At 60.8% G+C, this 15,557-nt stretch overlaps 1 long non-coding RNA gene across 1 annotated transcript; it reads left to right on the forward strand.

Annotated features, from left to right (window-relative positions):
- The first annotated feature begins 11,509 nt into the window (after positions 1-11,509).
- LOC135327220 (uncharacterized) lies at positions 11,510-15,508 on the forward strand. Its single transcript, XR_010387362.1, has 6 exons — positions 11,510-11,602; positions 12,013-12,179; positions 12,372-12,535; positions 12,946-13,112; positions 13,305-13,468; positions 13,879-15,508. It is a non-coding gene; the product is annotated as an uncharacterized LOC135327220 (long non-coding RNA).
- Positions 15,509-15,557: the final 49 nt, after the last annotated feature.

Here is a 15,557-nt window from a genome sequence, read left to right on the forward strand (position 1 = left end):
ATGGTGTTGCAAGACAACCTTGGAAGCTCAGAAAGAGTGTTCCTGCTGTTTGAACTAGGCAGATGAGGAGAACCCCCCCCCCCCCCCCAATTTCCTGGGAGGAAATAATTCTTTAATCAAGGCCATGCTAGAAGTGCTAAAGCCTTAAAGAAATAGTAAATCAAAATGTTTTGTTTTCTATGTAGACGTTGCCGATTTAGCAAAGGAATTCGAGGTATCCCCGGACTGAACTGTCCTCATTATAATACAAGAAAATCACGCCCATAGGTCAGAAAGACCTGTGCCCGGGTGAAGACCCCTCCCCTGAGCATGCGTAGTTTTAAAATGGTGTGTAAGCAATATTAGAATTGTATGTAAATCACTAACCAACCGGTGTAAGAGGGAAAGTTGCAAACCTTGCAACTTGTATAAATGCTACTTGGAAAGCCGGGGGGGGGGGGGGGGAAGTTGCGCTTGATTTGTGGGGAAAACACCGAGCAGCCAGGCTTGCACAACTCTGAAATAAATAAGCAAATGTCTCTCCTGAGCGTGTCATTATTGGCTTAGTGCACAGCGGGCAACGAATCCGCTTTTCGGACAGCAGCGTGACCAGGCAGGGTTGTCCCCGGGGGCTGGGGCTGTCCCTCTTGGAAATGGGGAGGGCGGGAAGAGTAGGAGGGGTGCTGCGGGCTCCTGGGGGTCGTAGCTTTGCTCAGGATTGGGGCCGGTTAGGCAGCTGCTGGGAGGAGTGGCGGTGCTGGGAGGGCACGGTGCGGAGCTGTCCTGCTGTGCAGCGCAAGGGAAAGTCGACCAGCACCGTTGCTGTCCAAGGACCCTTGAACAGCCACCCCACGGACACCGTGTCACTGCCTCGCAAGGCCACCGCATGCAGGTACGTTTGACTACATCCGGCAGAAGAAATGTAAGCCGAAGGATCAGGGCAAATAGCTGCTTGTCTAGGTTTGTTACCTAGCGACGCACTGGCAAAGCTTTTTATGAACACCCGTACTCGATCGAGTGCGTATTCATTCTGTGAATATTAATTACTGCCAGACCGCGTACGTCACTGATGCTTTAAAGCAAGTCCGTGGCGCTGGGGTAGCACGTGTAGTGGAGGCTAAATGCAATAATACCTCGTTTTGATGTTGTTCTCTTATACGAAAGCACTTGGAGCAGATTAAGACATTTCTCATCCTATTTTGTTTATTGAGTGGACCCTGATACTGGGGAGAAGCTGCCGTGAAGCAGACCTAGTAGTCAGCTTCCTTAGAGAAGGCGTCTTGTCCTGTATTTGAGGGCTTCCGGTACGTTTTGACAGACAGTAGTGAGTGACGGGTTTCCTTTGGACCCCCCGGGGAGCAGAAAGTTCTGCCGGGAAGGCAAAATGTTTCTTGCGGCTGGGTTGGAAGAAGCTGGCTGCTGATGCAAGGCAGTGACAATTCTGGGGAGTCGCGGGAAGTTTTGAAAAGACGGTCGTTCCCTTTGCTAGAAGGCTATGCACTTCGGTTCCTAATAGCTGTAGTAATGAAGCCAGGTAAGCGTTCGGGAGGAGCCCAAGCCACTTTTGCCTAGCGAGTATTTGCAAGGGGGGCAGGAAAGCGCTGCGCCCTGCTCCTTGCTGCCCTCGCGTGTCTGAAAGGCGGCACTGCACGCGGGAGGGGGGCGCGCATGCGCATTGCGTTCCGGCGCGCTCACGGCTGCCCTCGCGTGTCGACAAGGCAGCACTGCAGCCGCCGGCGGCCACCGCTGCGTACGGAGACCGTTGCGGGCAGCCGGCGCACACGTGCGCGCTGCCGGTCGCCGCGTTGGCCGCTACTCTGCGCTCTCTCGGGGACGGGTAAGCGCAGGGGCCGCGCTCGTGCCCCCTGCCCGGTGCTCACGGACCGGGAGCGCTTTTCCCGAGAGGGCTTTTCCTTCTCGGTGCTTCCTGGGGGCGCGGGGACGGGCAGTGCCGTCTCGGAGCTGCTCCGCGGCGCTCTCTCCCCGGGGCAGCCCCAGCGCCTGCTCGCTGATGCCCGCCGCTCTCTCGGGCGCGGGCAGAGCAGCCTCGGGGCGCTCGCTGCTCGGCCTGAGCGCCGGGGTGGCGCGGCGGGCTGCGGTTGGCGCGCGGGAGCCGGCCGGCTGCAGCGCGGCGCTGCGACCACGCGAGGGTGGGGCCATTGCGGGTCTGGGCTGCCTCGCGCTGCGCTCCCCCGCCCCTCGCGCTGCGCTCCCCCGCCCCTCGCGCTGCGCTCCCCCGCCCCTCGCGCTGCGCTCCCCCCGCCCCTCGCGCTGCGCTCCCCCCGCCCCTCTCGCGCGGTCCTGGGCCGGCGCACGCGCGGTGCGGCGGCGCGAGCCCTGGGCGGCCGGCGCACGCGCGGTGCGGCGGCGCGAGCCCTGGGCGGCCGGCGCACGCGCGGTGCGGCGGCGCGAGCCCTGGGCGGCCGGCGCAGGCGCGGTGCGGCGGCGCGAGCCCTGGGCGGCCGGCGCAGGCGCGGTGCGGCGGCGCGAGCCCTGGGCGGCCGGCGCACGCGCGGTGCGGCGGCGGGCAAGATGGCGGCGAGCAGGGCGGGTGTTTTCGCTGGACGGCGGCGGGCGAGGGCAGAGGCGGGCTGGAGTCGAGCATGTGGGCGCCGCGGTGAGGCGAGGTGAGGCGAGCGTGCGCCTTCGGGTGGCCGCGGGTGTCGGGCTGTGTCCTGCCAGCCGGGGCCGTCGCTGCGTGGAGGCGGCGGGGCGGGGGGGGGGAGTCGGGCCGGGGTCCGCGCCGCGCGGCGCCGGGTCTGCGCGGCGCCGGGTCTGCCGGAGCGCGGCTCTGACTCTCCCTTTTGCGTGTGTCGCCTGTAGGGCCCCGGTTCCTCCCCAGCGCGGGCCGGGGCGTGCGCTCGCCCCTGCGGACGCAGCCTGGAGGAGTGTGTGGGGGGTGTCTGCGCGGGGGTCTGGATGTCTCTAGCAGCGGCACGGCAGCCTGATGCCTCCTCTCGTCTGGGACGCGGGGTCCTTGGGGAGTTCCCTGCTGCCTCCTCTGGCGTTCTCTGCGAGCTCATAGATCCCTCCACCTCCTCTCCTCCCCCCCCCCCCCGCCCCGCTCCCCTGTCTGGTGGGGTGGGAGACCGGTGGCTGCTCCCGCCGAGCTGAGAGCCACGTAGGGCACCCCTGTGCGCTCACTACGCATCTGGGATGGCACCCCTGCCCTGAGGGCCCCGCAGAGTCCCACCCTTCCTGCAACCAGCCCCCCCAGAGCCATTAAACCACCCACAAATCCTGCCCCAACACCCCCACAGGCCCCAAAACGCCTCTGAGCCCTGCCGCAATGTTGTCACTGACTCCAGACCTTCCCCTGCACTCTGTGCAAGGCCCCAAACATTCCTCAAACTGCTGCGAGACCCAGTGCCCGCAGCAGTGAGGCGTTCTAACAAAGATGGGGTGCGATCTGCGTCTCCGCCTCGACTCAGTCCCGCTTTAGAGAAACAGGAACTTAGAGCACTTCCTGGTGAAGAGTGTTGACGGGTGAATGTGCGGATGACAAAGAGACTTTTCTCTCTTTTCTTCTGAGCCGCCTCTCAGAAGCCTCTGTGTGTGCACGATGTGGCTGATCTGGGATAATCGTGCTGTGCGCAGTGCTTAAGGAGAACATTGCCCTAAAATGGAGGGCTAAGGAATAGCCTAAAAAACCTAAAAGGCTCGGGAAGAGCCAAAGAGAACACCGATGGGCTCTGGGAAGCCCCAGTGATGCTAGCGAAAACAGCGTGGCTTTTAGGCACCTCCTCAGAGCAGCAGCAATGTCTCGCTCCAGCCTATGGGACAATGGGGACTCTTAATTACCGCCTTGAATTACCACAAGTGTTGCAAAAGCAGAAGGGACTAGGGAGCATGCAGAGCAGGTTATGGACTATATGTCAAGTTTAAACAAGCAACAAGCCCCTCTGCAAACAGAAACAGGTTTAGCCCTAAGTAATAGACGAAGGTAGCTGTGAGTAACGTGAAGCGAAGCGGTGACGTCAGTCACCCCGAAAGCCTCGGAGAAGCGGTCTGAAAATCTGGTACCCTCGCGGCCTCGGCAGTCTTTTTGGTTTGTTTGGCAGGGTAGCCCACCGAAGGGGGACATCTCGAAGAGCAGCAGCAAGACCTGGGGATCCGGTGGTTCATTTTGGTCGTCGCCTGTGAGGCCAGCATGCAAGAGTAAGAGGAAGCTAGGAGCAGTCTCAAAAAGGTAATAGGTCTGAAAGGGAGACAGGCAAATCGAGGGCTGTCGTTCCTCCACATAGTTAAAGACCGAGAGAGTTGTCGGTTAAGCGCATGCATACGAGGGTTTGCGAACAGTAACAATAACACTGAAGCGGAATAAAAATAAGGTTTCGTGGAAGATGGCGTTAGGAAGGTATTAGGCGACGTGCCCGCCTGCCTAATAACCGAGCCCTAATTGCTGTGTGTAACGTTTCCAGACCGTTTACCCTGCAACGTATGGTGCAAAGTGCCGTATTAAGACCTTTCCCTTAAGGAAAAGAAGAAGAAAAAAAGAAAAAAAAGGGGGAAAAAGAAAACAGGGTAAAGAGAAAAAGATCATGCATAAACCTAAGCGTTTCACTGGAAGTAAAACGCGAGTTTATCGCTTCCTTACAGAGATGGAACCAAGGACAGCAAATGCTGACGAGGAGAAGAGACGGACGAGCGTTTGCTTGCGGTTAATACCGAAGGGACGGGATGAAACAAGGAAGCCAGAATGCAGCGGCCCCTCGATATCACCAGGAACTGCTACAGGAGGAGGCGTTCTGGCACGGGTAACTAGGGTAAGTATGGCTAATGACCGTTAGCAGTTATTTTGGCCTCCCCGAGGCAGCGCTGAGGACTAAGTAACCTGAGGGGCTCTGGCCTGGGTTGGGGCAGAAGTGCAGGCAGGCGGGATCAGGCATTTTCCTCTCAGCTCTCCGAGCTGAATCCTAGCCCTGAAGGAAAAAGCACTGGGGGGAGGCTACTCGGACACCTGCCACGTCGAGGGCAGGGGCAGGAGCTGACCCTTCCCCGACGGACGGACGGACAGACGCTGGTGCGGCGGTGACTCTTTGGATATCGTAGGTAAGGGGAGGCACGCTGGTGCCGAGCTCCAGGGCGGTTTGCCTGAACACGATGCCTGAGGCAGGAGGTTATGCATTGTGTCCGGGGCTGGGAGCTGGTCCCCGAGTCCCATGTACTTGGGAGTGCCTGCGCTTGCCAGGGAGCCCGGTGCTGTTCCCAGAGCTGCGGGGAATTTCCCTTGCGTTGCCTGGACCCTCGGGGCTCTTGGGGGTGTTTCCCCTCATCGCGAGGGCTGCCAGAGCCCCTCCAGGGCTGCGTGAGGTCCCCGAACCGCTCCCGGATTTGCTTTTGGCACTCCGCAGTGTCGCTCGTGTGCCTGGGGCAGCCTGCAGGCGCCATCCTGTCAGCCGCGTTGAGCCCTGCGGCGTGCCTGGTGACCCCTCTGGTGTGCGCCAAGGCCCTTCCTCTGTATTTTGGTCTGCCCCAGAGCCCTGCACTTGCCCTCTGATGCCCTCGGGGACCCCTCAGTTCACATTCTGGGTTGCCCCCGAGCCCTCTGCGTGCCTTTCGGTGCGCCCCGTGGCCCCGTGTGTGTTTTGCGGCACGCCGCAGAGGTCTCTGTTTAGCTTTTTCTCCTGTCCTGGAGTTTTCTGGGTGCTTCTGGGTGTGCCCCAGGGCCCTCCTTTTGGTGCCCCCCGAGTCACTCTGTTTGCTCTATCGTTGTTCTTTTTTTTTTTTTTTTTCTTTTTTTCTTGACTTGTGTTGCACCCAGAGCTCTCGATTTGTTCTCTTGTGCTCCGCATACTCCCCTTTCCGCACTCTACACCCCAGGCAGGGCTCTCCCTTCAGCTCTCAGCAAGCTGCTGTCAGGAGAGTGGGGGTGCCTCTGCTGCCCTGGCAGCCCCAGCTGTCCCTGAAGGGGCTGATGGCCAGGCCCCCTGCCCAGTTCCTGCAGGCCCACAGCTGCGGGCCCTGGGGCTGGGATGAATGCCAGGGGGAGCTGGGTGGCAGGACAGGCCCCAGGTGGGGCTGATGGCAAGGGCAGGCCCACATTTGGGGGCTGGGGCCGCAGTTGGGGGGAGCTGGCGCTGGGGCAGGAGCTGGGCAGCGGAGCTGCCACGGAGCACGGCCCTTTGGGCCCAGCCCGGCGGCCGCCCCGCGGAGGAGGTGAGCGGGGCCGGGGGAGGCGCGCTGCAGGCTGCGGGTCCCGCATGTGCCGGGGGTCCCGGCGGCTGGGAGCGTCCCGGGGCCACGGAGGCGGGGGGAGGAAGGGGGTGCGCCGGGGCTGTGGTGCGGTTTACTGCGCGGTCGGAGGAGTGCGGGGGGGGAGTCTCCTGTGTCAGCTCGGGAGCGTGTCGGGGAGCGGGGGGAGGAGGGTCGTGGAGGGGCGGGGGCAGTGTCGGAGCTGAGGCGGGGCCAGTCGCGGGGGTGTCGGGGGAGCCCCGGGCCGGTGGTGGGGCCGGCGGGGCCGCGCTCGGGGCTCTGCGGCCGTTTCCGGGGGGACAGGGGGGAAGGGGAAGGGGGGCGGGACGGAAAGGAACGGAATGTGCCGAGGGTCAAAGGTGCCCCAGCGCTGCGGGTGGGGGGCGGGAGTTGGGGTGCGGGACTGCGGGGAGCCGTAGCTTTCGGCGCGGCATGCCGGGAGCAGTAGTCTTCCGGCACTGGGCTTCCGGTGGGGCCTGTTTGTTCTGAGCGCGGCATGCTGGGAGCGGTAGTCTTCCGGCACTGGGCTTCCGGGCGGCCATGTTGCTTGGCATGGCATGCCGGGAGCAGTAGTCTTCCGGCACTGGGCTTCCGGGCCGCCCTTTTCGCGTGCACGGTATGCTGGGAGGTGTAGTCTTCTCAGGCGGGGCTACTGGGTGACCATGCTGCGCCTCTCGAGGTGGCCCCGCGGGGGGGGCGGCGGCGGCAGGTCCCTGCCAGCGGGGTTCCCAGCGGGTGGCCGCGTGGCAGGCCAGGAGCTGTAGTGCCCGCTGGGTCTGTTCCTTACTGGACGTGTGTCACTCACGCCTGAGTCCCCACAGGTCACGGGGGACAGTGGAATGCCCCTGTTTTTCCCCGGTACAGGGCAGGAAGTGTTTTCCATCTCCGATGGTGTTGCAAGACAACCTTGGAAGCTCAGAAAGAGTGTTCCTGCTGTTTAAACTAGGCAGATGAGGAGGAACCCCCCCCCCCCCCATTTCCTGGGAGGAAATAATTCTTTAATCAAGGCCATGCTAGAAGTGCTAAAGCCTTAAAGAAATAGTAAATCAAAATGTTTTGTTTTCTATGTAGACGTTGCCAATTTAGCAAAGGAATTCGAGGTATCCCCGAACTGAACTGTCCTCATTATAATACAAGAAAATCACGCCCATAGGTCAGAAAGACCTGTGCCCGGGTGAAGACCCCTCCCCTGAGCATGCGTAGTTTTAAAATGGTGTGTAAGCAATATTAGAATTGTATGTAAATCACTAACCAACCGGTGTAAGAGGGAAAGTTGCAAACCTTGCAACTTGTATAAATGCTACTTGGAAAGCCGGGGCGGGGGGGGGAAGTTGCGCTTGATTTGTGGGGAAAACACCGAGCAGCCAGGCTTGCACAACTGAAATAAATAAGCAAATGTCTCTCCTGAGCGTGTCATTATTGGCTTAGTGCACAGCGGGCAACGAATCCGCTTTTCGGACAGCAGCGTGACCAGGCAGGGTTGTCCCCGGGGGCTGTGGCTGTCCCTCTTGGAAATGGGGAGGGTGGGAAGAGTAGGAGGGGTGCTGCGGGCTCCTGGGGGTCGTAGCTTTGCTCAGGATTGGGGCCGGTTAGGCAGCTGCTGGGAGGAGTAGCGGTGCTGGGAGGGCACGGTGCAGAGCTGTCCTGCTGTGCAGCGCAAGGGAAAGTCGACCAGCACCGTTGCTGTCCGAGGACCCTGGAACAGCCCGAGAGACCCTGGAACAGCCACCCCACGGACACCGTGTCACTGCCTCGCAAGGCCACTGCGTTCAGGTACGTTTGACTACATCCGGCAGAAGAAATGTAAGCCGAAGGATCAGGGCAAATAGCTGCTTGTCTAGGTTTGTTACCTAGCGACGCACTGGCAAAGCTTTTTATGAACACCCGTACTCGATCGAGTGCGTATTCATTCTGTGAATATTAATTACTGCCAGACCGCGTACGTCACTGATGCTTTAAAGCAAGTCCGTGGCGCTGGGGTAGCACGTGTAGTGGAGGCTAAATGCAATAATACCTCGTTTTGATGTTGTTCTCTTATACGAAAGCACTTGGAGCAGATTAAGACATTTCTCGTCCTATTTTGTTTATTGAGTGGACCCTGATACTGGGGAGAAGCTGCCGTGAAGCAGACCTAGTAGTCAGCTTCCTTAGAGAAGGCGTCTTGTCCTGTATTTGAGGGCTTCCAGTACGTTTTGACAGACAGTAGTGAGTGACGGGTTTCCTTTGGACCCCCCAGGGAGCAGAAAGTTCTGCCGGGAAGGCAAAATGTTTCTTGCGGCTGGGTTGGAAGAAGCTGGCTGCTGATGCAAGGCAGTGACAATTCTGGGGAGTCGCGGGAAGTTTTGAAAAGACGGTCGTTCCCTTTGCTAGAAGGCTATGCACTTCGGTTCCTAATAGCTGTAGTAATGAAGCCAGGTAAGCGTTCGGGAGGAGCCCAAGCCACTTTTGCCTAGCGAGTATTTTGCAAGGGGGGCAGGAAAGCGCTGCGCCCTGCTCCTTGCTGCCCTCGCGTGTCTGAAAGGCGGCACTGCACGCGGGAGGGGGGCGCGCATGCGCATTGCGTTCCGGCGCGCTCACGGCTGCCCTCGCGTGTCGACAAGGCAGCACTGCAGCCGCCGGCGGCCACCGCTGCGTACGGAGACCGTTGCGGGCAGCCGGCGCACACGTGCGCGCTGCCGGTCGCCGCGTTGGCCGCTACTCTGCGCTCTCTCGGGGACGGGTAAGCGCAGGGGCCGCGCTCGTGCCCCCTGCCCGGTGCTCACGGACCGGGAGCGCTTTTCCCGAGAGGGCTTTTCCTTCTCGGTGCTTCCTGGGGGCGCGGGGACGGGCAGTGCCGTCTCGGAGCTGCTCCGCGGCGCTCTCTCCCCGGGGCAGCCCCAGCGCCTGCTCGCTGAAGCCCGCCGCTCTCTCGGGCGCGGGCAGAGCAGCCTCGGGGCGCTGGCTGCTCGGCCTGAGCGCCGGGGTGGCGCGGCGGGCTGCGGTTGGCGCGCGGGAGCCGGCCGGCTGCAGCGCGGCGCTGCGACCACGCGAGGGTGGGGCCATTGCGGGTCTGGGCTGCCTCGCGCTGCGCTCCCCCCGCCCCTGGCGCTGCGCTCCCCCCGCCCCTGGCGCTGCGCTCCCCCCGCCCCTGGCGCTGCGCTCCCCCCGCCCCTGGCGCTGCGCTCCCCCCGCCCCTGGCGCTGCGCTCCCCCCGCCCCTGGCGCTGCGCTCCCCCCGCCCCTGGCGCTGCGCTCCCCCCGCCCCTGGCGCTGCGCTCCCCCCGCCCCTGGCGCTGCGCTCCCCCCGCCCCTGGCGCTGCGCTCCCCCCGCCCCTGGCGCTGCGCTCCCCCCGCCCCTGGCGCTGCGCTCCCCCCGCCCCTCGCGCTGCGCTCCCCCCGCCCCTCGCGCTGCGCTCCCCCCGCCCCTCGCGCTGCGCTCCCCCCGCCCCTCGCGCTGCGCTCCCCCCGCCCCTGGCGCTGCGCTCCCCCCGCCCCTCTCGCGCGGTCCTGGGCCGGCGCACGCGCGGTGCGGCGGCGCGAGCCCTGGGCGGCCGGCGCACGCGCGGTGCGGCGGCGCGAGCCCTGGGCGGCCGGCGCACGCGCGGTGCGGCGGCGCGAGCCCTGGGCGGCCGGCGCACGCGCGGTGCGGCGGCGCGAGCCCTGGGCGGCCGGCGCACGCGCGGTGCGGCGGCGCGAGCCCTGGGCGGCCGGCGCACGCGCGGTGCGGCGGCGCGAGCCCTGGGCGGCCGGCGCACGCGCGGTGCGGCGGCGGGCAAGATGGCGGCGAGCAGGGCGGGTGTTTTGGCTGGACGGCGGCGGGCGAGGGCAGAGGCGGGCTGGAGTCGAGCATGTGGGGGCCGCGGTGAGGCGAGGTGAGGCGAGCGTGCGTCTTCGGGTGGCCGCGGGTGTCGGGCTGTGTCTTGCCAGCCGGGGCCGTCGCTGCGTGGAGGCGGCGGGGCGGGGGGGGGGGAGTCGGGCCGGGGGCCGCGCCGCGCCGCACCGCGCCGGGTCTGCGCGGCGCCGGGTCTGCCGGAGCGCGGCTCTGACTCTCCCTTTTGCGTGTGTCGCCTGTAGGGCCCCGGTTCCTCCCCAGCGCGGGCCGGGGCGTGCGCTCGCCCCTGCGGACGCAGCCTGGAGGAGTGTGTGGGGGGTGTCTGCGCGGGGGTCTGGATGTCTCTAGCAGCGGCACGGCAGCCTGATGCCTCCTCTCGTCTGGGACGCGGGGTCCTTGGGGAGTTCCCTGCTGCCTCCTCTGGCGTTCTCTGCGAGCTCATAGATCCCTCCACCTCCTCTCCTCCCCCCCCCCCCCCCCGCCCCGCTCCCCTGTCTGGTGGGGTGGGAGACCGGTGGCTGCTCCCGCCGAGCTGAGAGCCACGTAGGGCACCCCTGTGTGCTCACTACGCATCTGGGATGGCACCCCTGCCCTGAGGGCCCCGCAGAGTCCCACCCTTCCTGCAACCAGCCCCCCCAGAGCCATTAAACCACCCACTCAACCACCCACAAATCCTGCCCCAACACCCCCACAGGCCCCAAAACGCCTCCGAGCCCTGCCGCAATGTTGTCACTGACTCCAGACCTTCCCCTGCACTCTGTGCAAGGCCCCAAACATTCCTCAAACTGCTGCCAGACCCAGTGCCCGCAGCAGTGAGGCGTTCTAACAAAGATGGGGTGCGATGTGCGTCTCCGCCTCGACTCAGTCCTGCTTTAGAGAAACAGGAACTTACAGCACTTCCTGGTGAAGAGTGTTGACGGGTGAATGTGCGGATGACAAAGAGACTTTTCTCTCTTTTCTTCTGAGCCGCCTCTCAGAAGCCTCTGTGTGTGCACGATGTGGCTGATCTGGGATAATCGTGCTGTGCGCAGTGCTTAAGGAGAACATTGCCCTAAAATGGAGGACTAAGGAATAGCCTAAAAAACCTAAAAGGCTCGGGAAGAGCCAAAGAGAACACCGATGGGCTCTGGGAAGCCCCAGTGATGCTAGCGAAAACAGCGTGGCTTTTAGGCACCTCCTCAGAGCAGCAGCAATGTCTCGCTCCAGCCTATGGGGCAATGGGGACTCTTAATTACCGCCTTGAATTACCACAAGTGTTGCAAAAGTAGAAGGGACTAGGGAGCATGCAGAGCAGGTTATGGACTATATGTCAAGTTTAAACAAGCAACAAGCCCCTCTGCAAACAGAAACAGGTTTAGCCCTAAGTAATAGACGAAGGTAGCTGTGAGTAACGTGAAGCGAAGCGGTGACGTCAGTCACCCCGAAAGCCTCGGAGAAGCGGTCTGAAAATCTGGTACCCTCGCGGCCTCGGCAGTCTTTTTGGTTTGTTTGGCAGGGTAGCCCACCGAAGGGGGACATCTCGAAGCAGCAAGACCTGGGGATCCGGTGGTTCATTTTGGTCGTCGCCTGTGAGGCCAGCATGCAAGAGTAAGAGGAAGCTAGGAGCAGTCTCAAAAAGGTAATAGGTCTGAAAGGGAGACAGACAAATCGAGGGCTGTCGTTCCTCCACGTAGTTAAAGACCGAGAGAGTTGTCGGTTAAGCGCATGCATACGAGGGTTTGCGAACAGTAACAATAACACTGAAGCGGAATAAAAGTAAGGTTTCGTGGAAGATGGCGTTAGGAAGGTATTAGGCGACGTGCCCGCCTGCCTAATAACCTAGCCCTAATTGCTGTGTGTAACGTTTCCAGACCGTTTACCCTGCAACGTATGGTGCAAAGTGCCGTATTAAGACCTTTCCCTTAAGGAAAAGAAGAAGAAAAAAAGAAAAAAAAGGGGGAAAAAGAAAACAGGGTAAAGAGAAAAAGATCATGCATAAACCTAAGCGTTTCACTGGAAGTAAAACGCGAGTTTATCGCTTCCTTACAGAGATGGAACCAAGGACAGCAAATGCTGACGAAGAGAAGAGACGGACGAGCGTTTGCTTGCGGTTAATACCGAAGGGCCGGGATGAAACAAGGAAGCCAGAATGCAGCGGCCCCTCGATATCACCAGGAACTGCTACAGGAGGAGGCGTTCTGGCACGGGTAACTAGGGTAAGTATGGCTAATGACCGTTAGCAGTTATTTCGGCCTTCCCGAGGCAGCGCTGAGGACTGAGTAACCCGTTCCTGCCCTGTGGCTGCTGTTGCCTGTATCTGCCTTAGCTTTGCTTTGGCTGTTTCTCTTTTGTTTTGTTATCGTACACGCAGCTACGGAAAGGAATAGATGTCATACTTACTTTTTTAGATTAATTGCCACGGCTGAAGTTGAAGAGACCAAGAAACGTAAGCCGCGAAGGGGCACATCTTGAAGAGAGGGGGCTAGACCTAGCAATGCAGTTGTTCGTTTTGGTCGTCGCCTGTGAGGCCAGCATGCAAGAGTAAGAGGAAGCTAGGAGCAGTCTCAAAAAGGTAATAGGTCTGAAAGGGAGACAGGCAAATCGAGGGCTGTCGTTCCTCCACGTAGTTAAAGACCGAGAGAGTTGTCGGTTAAGCGCATGCATACGAGGGTTTGCGAACAGTAACAATAACACTGAAGCGGAATAAAAATAAGGTTTCGTGGAAGATGGCGTTAGGAAGGTATTAGGCGACGTGCCCGCCTGCCTAATAACCTAGCCCTAATTGCTGTGTGTAACGTTTCCAGACCGTTTACCCTGCAACGTATGGTGCAAAGTGCCGTATTAAGACCTTTCCCTTAAGGAAAAGAAGAAGAAAAAAAGAAAAAAAAGGGGGAAAAAGAAAACAGGGTAAAGAGAAAAAGATCATGCATAAACCTAAGCGTTTCACTGGAAGTAAAACGCGAGTTTATCGCTTCCTTACAGAGGTGGAACCAAGGACAGCAAATGCTGACGAGGAGAAGAGACGGACGAGCGTTTGCTTGCGGTTAATACCGAAGGGCCGGGATGAAACAAGGAAGCCAGAATGCAGCGGCCCCTCGATATCACCAGGAACTGCTACAGGAGGAGGCGTTCTGGCACGGGTAACTAGGGTAAGTATGGCTAATGACCGTTAGCAGTTATTTCGGCCTTCCCGAGGCAGCGCTGAGGACTGAGTAATCCGTTCCTGCCCTGTGGCTGCTGTTGCCTGTATCTGCCTTAGCTTTGCTTTGGCTGTTTCTCTTTTGTTTTGTTATCGTACACGCAGCTACGGAAAGGAATAGATGTCATACTTACTTTTTTAGATTAATTGCCACGGCTGAAGTTGAAGAGACCAAGAAACGTAAGCCGCGAAGGGGCACATCTTGAACAGAGGGGGCTAGACCTAGCGATGCAGTTGTTCGTTTTGGTCGTCGCCTGTGAGGCCAGCATGCAAGAGTAAGAGGAAGCTAGGAGCAGTCTCAAAAAGGTAATAGGTCTGAAAGGGAGACAGGCAAATCGAGGGCTGTCGTTCCTCCACGTAGTTAAAGACCGAGAGAGTTGTCGGTTAAGCGCATGCATACGAGGGTTTGCGAACAGTAACAATAACACTGAAGCGGAATAAAAATAAGGTTTCGTGGAAGATGGCGTTAGGAAGGTATTAGGCGACGTGCCCGCCTGCCTAATAACCTAGCCCTAATTGCTGTGTGTAACGTTTCCAGACCGTTTACCCTGCAACGTATGGTGCAAAGTGCCGTATTAAGACCTTTCCCTTAAGGAAAAGAAGAAGAAAAAAAGAAAAAAAAGGGGGAAAAAGAAAACAGGGTAAAGAGAAAAAGATCATGCATAAACCTAAGCGTTTCACTGGAAGTAAAACGCGAGTTTATCGCTTCCTTACAGAGGTGGAACCAAGGACAGCAAATGCTGACGAGGAGAAGAGACGGACGAGCGTTTGCTTGCGGTTAATACCGAAGGGCCGGGATGAAACAAGGAAGCCAGAATGCAGCGGCCCCTCGATATCACCAGGAACTGCTACAGGAGGAGGCGTTCTGGCACGGGTAACTAGGGTAAGTATGGCTAATGACCGTTAGCAGTTATTTTGGCCTCCCCGAGGCAGCGCTGAGGACTAAGTAACCTGAGGGGCTCTGGCCTGGGTTGGGGCAGAAGTGCAGGCAGGCGGGATCAGGCATTTTCCTCTCAGCTCTGCGAGCTGAATCCTAGCCCTGAAGGAAAAAGCACTGGGGGGAGGCTACTCGGACACCTGCCATGTCGAGGGCAGGGGCAGGAGCTGACCCTTCCCCGACGGACAGACGTACGGACAGACGCTGGTGCGGCGGTGACTCTTTGGATATCGTAGGTAAAGGGAGGCACGCTGGTGCCGAGCTCCAGGGCGGTTTGCCTGAACACGATGCCTGAGGCAGGAGGTTATGCATTGTGTCCGGGGCTGGGAGCTGGTCCCCGAGTCCCATGTACTTGGGAGTGCCTGCGCTTGCCAGGGTGCCCGGTGCTGTTCCCAGAGCTGCGGGGAATTTCCCTTGCGTTGCCTGGACCCTCGGGGCTCTTGGGGGTGTTTCCCCTCATCGCGAGGGCTGCCAGAGCCCCTCCAGGGCTGCGTGAGGTCCCCGAACCGCTCCCGGATTTGCTTTTGGCACTCCGCAGTGTCGCTCGTGTGCCTGGGGCAGCCTGCAGGCGCCATCCTGTCAGCCGCGTTGAGCCCTGCGGCGTGCCTGGTGACCCCTCTGGTGTGCGCCAAGGCCCTTCCTCTGTATTTTGGTCTGCCCCAGAGCCCTGCACTTGCCCTCTGATGCCCTCAGGACCCCTCAGTTCACATTCTGGGTTGCCCCCGAGCCCTCTACGTGCCTTTCGGTGCGCCCCGTGGCCCCGTGTGTGTTTTGCGGCACGCCGCAGAGGTCTCTGTTTAGCTTTTTCTCCTGTCCTGGAGTTTTCTGGGTGCTTCTGGGTGTGCCCCAGGGCCCTCCTTTTGGTGCCCCCCGAGTCACTCTGTTTGCTCTATCGTTGTTCTTTTTTTTTTTTTTTTTCTTGACTTGTGTTGCACCCAGAGCTCTCGATTTGTTCTCTTGTGCTCCGCATACTCCCCTTTCCGCACTCTACACCCCAGGCAGGGCTCTCCCTTCAGCTCTCAGCAAGCTGCTGTCAGGAGAGTGGGGGTGCCTCTGCTGCCCTGGCAGCCCCAGCTGTCCCTGAAGGGGCTGATGGCCAGGCCCCCTGCCCAGTTCCTGCAGGCCCACAGCTGCGGGCCCTGGGGCTGGGATGAATGCCAGGGGGAGCTGGGTGGCAGGACAGGCCCCAGGTGGGGCTGATGGCAAGGGCAGGCCCACATTTGGGGGCTGGGGCTGCAGTTGGGGGGAGCTGGCGCTGGGGCAGGAGCTGGGCAGCGGAGCTGCCACGGAGCACGGCCCTTCGGGCCCAGCCCGGCGGCCGCCCCGCGGAGGAGGTGAGCGGGGCCGGGGGAGGCGCACTGCAGGCTGCGGGTCCCGCATGTGCCGGGGGTCCCGGCGGCTGGGAGCGTCCCGGGGCCACGGAGGCGGGGGGAGGAAGGGGGTGCGCCGGGGCTGTGG

The sequence above is a fragment of the Dromaius novaehollandiae genome, chromosome 1 (genome assembly GCF_036370855.1).
Source record: "Dromaius novaehollandiae isolate bDroNov1 chromosome 1, bDroNov1.hap1, whole genome shotgun sequence".
Lineage (NCBI taxonomy): Eukaryota > Metazoa > Chordata > Aves > Casuariiformes > Dromaiidae > Dromaius > Dromaius novaehollandiae.